Here is a 2,859-nt window from a genome sequence, read left to right on the forward strand (position 1 = left end):
CCTTGACTGGGAAGATCAAGGAAAACACCACACGAAACCATTAACCCTTCACCATTGCACCCAGAGCCCTGTAATCCCATTTGTTGTGTTCAGGATCACCCCCGGCCGTATCATTCTTGTCCACACAGATGAGCTGCATGAGGTAGTAGTCAGAGGGCTGGATGAGTCCCAATAATCCCTCTGTGTGACTACAGAGCCACTGGCCTTTATCTTTGAAAACTCATGGTGACCGGGGCATGTCCAAGATATTTGAAAAGGGCAAAAATACTGCCCAACTTGAAGGAAGTGAAGAAGGGGAGAAGGAGGATTGGGAAATTACACACAGGTCAGCCACAACTCAGTCTGTAAAACAATCATGGAGCAGGTCCTCAAGTAAATAACTTGAGCTGATATTTTTCTCCTATCTTTTTCTTTTGGAAGATGCTGTTTTCTGGGAAATTCTGGGAAATGTTGATAATTCTTTCCAATTTGAAAGAAAAACACATTTTATACCTTGCAAGATCTCCCATGGAATAGAAGTCCCAATTTTGATGCAGTTGTACGGTAACAGACTGCAGTCTCAATTGAATTTCCTTTTACATCCATTCTAATGAAGGCCACACTATTTCCATTACTGGAGTTACTGGCATAGACCACTTGTTGGGAAGGTGAAAGTAGATTCTACTGGTCCTGAAAGGATTTAGGGACTAGGAGCATGAACGTCATTTGGGCTTGACATACTTAAATTAGCTGCCTAAATCCCCAGGTCTAACAAGCTAAAGCTTCCCTATAGTGGAATACAAGGACAGCCAAAATCCAGCATCACTGCAGTCATGACGTACACAGGAGCTCTAGTGTGTACACACTTACAGGAAATCATTTCCATCTCTTCAGCGTTGTGTGGAGGAAAACCTTCAGAGCACTTTTACAACCCGTTCAAGGAAAGCATGACTGAAAGCCCCAGCACCTGAGTAATGACTGACACCTACTATCTAAAAAACATTATCACTCCCTTTTAAACCTTCTCATACCCTCCTTCCAGATCCCAAGTAGTCAAACCTCAAGAAAACTTGTTAATCCAGAAAAGAGAAAGATCCAGTGATCTTCTCCACGAGGGAATCTTACAAACATTGAAGGTATGTACAAGGTGTTGCAATACCGCACTAACAAATGACAGTCTCAGCATCAAAGATAAAATTTAACAGATACAAGAAGATTAGCTAGGACAGAGTGGTATCGTAGAGACCAACAAGTTCAGGGAGACAAGTTTAACATTAGATAAATTATTTTAAATGGTGTAAACCTACAGAAGCACAACTGTCATTGGTTCAATTAATCTGTATTAATAATGCAGTTGATTGTTTCTATTAAAGCTCCACTACTGACATTGGTGGAGTTAATTTGTATTAATAACTCTGTTTCTATATAAATGGTCTGTAAAACCACAGTCACTGGAGAATAACTGACATTTTCTTTGGAATAAACCACCTCCATCTCACCAGTTTCCACAGAGCTGCTTTGATGTCCTTGTTTCTCATGCTGTAGATGACCGGATTCATCATTGGTGGGATCATAGAATAGAGAACAGACACCACGAGGTCCAAGCTGCTGGGGACCCAGATGTGCGCTTCATATATGCAATCATCCCAGTGCTAGCCAGCAAGGAGACAACAATGAGGTGGGGAAGGCAGGTGGAAACTGCTTTATGCTGGCCCTGCTCAGAGGGGATTCTCAGTACAGTAGTGAATATCTGAATATAAGCCACAAATATAAACACAATGCAACCAGCACTTAAACATGCACCAAAGATAAGTATCGGAATTTCACTAGTAAACACCTCTGAGAAAGAAATCCTAAGGAGCTGGGGGACTTCACAGAAGAACTGGTTGACGGTGTTGGAGTGGCAGAAGGGGAGCCTAAAGGTGTTCCCCGTGTTCAGGGCAGAGAACAGAACAGCAGCGCTCCAGGCCGCAGCTGCCATTTGCAGGCAAGCTCTCCTGTTCATCACTGTCGCATAGTGCAGTGGTTTGCAGATGGTGATGTATCGGTCATAAGCCATGATGGTGAGGATGAAGAGGTCTGCTGGAATGAAAAAGATGATGAGAAAAACTTGGGTGACACATCCGGAATAGGAAATCACCCTGTTTTTCAGTAGGGCATTGGCCATGGATTTGGGGACAATGACAGAGATGGATCCGATGTCGAGGATGGACAGATTGAGGAGGAAGAAGTACATTGGGGTGTGGAGGTGGCTGTCCACGACTACAAGCATGATAACAAGGAGATTTCCAATCAGGGCTGCCAGGTATATTATTAGAAAAGTGGCCAAGTGCAAGATCTGCAATTCCAGGGCATCGGAGAACCCCAGGAGCAGGAACTCAGTCACCGCGGTGCAATTGGACGTCCTCATCCACGGTGCCTTTTGGGATGCCTGTGGAGGGAAAGGGAATGACTGTGTCAGGAGAAGAGCACGCAAAAGAAAAACCCCACTATTTCTGCCCACAGTAATACATGACTTGTGAAAACTGCCTTTCAATGAAAAATAAGGTGTCACTCTAAAAAAGAAAATCATGAAAAATCTGGGTTCCTAAAGTGGTGACATTTTTTGTGAACCTTTTTAAAAAAATCAAATAGTGAGGCATTTCATCTAAAAAGCCTACAGGAAAAGTATTTTGCCAGTACTTTCCAGAGACCTTGTTTCTATGGCTGACTAAACCTTATACATTTCCCACATCTGTGAAAATGGAGAAATTATCAGTGCACTATCACACTGGCATAAACTGGGCTATCTCCTTTCTAGTCCAAGGAGCCATGTCAGTTCACACAAGGTGCAGGTCCATGGCAGGTCTTTGTGACTTGGTGCCCAACACTGGATCCAAT

General features: G+C 43.3%; 1 pseudogene; it reads right to left on the bottom strand.

Moving 5' to 3' along the window:
* Positions 1-1,427: 1,427 nt before the first annotated feature.
* Positions 1,428-2,389, bottom strand: LOC112549113 (annotated as a pseudogene).
* Between the last annotated feature and the right edge of the window lie 470 nt (positions 2,390-2,859).

Source organism: Alligator sinensis, unplaced genomic scaffold (genome assembly GCF_000455745.1).
Source record: "Alligator sinensis unplaced genomic scaffold, ASM45574v1 scaffold2591_1, whole genome shotgun sequence".
Taxonomy (NCBI): domain Eukaryota; kingdom Metazoa; phylum Chordata; order Crocodylia; family Alligatoridae; genus Alligator; species Alligator sinensis.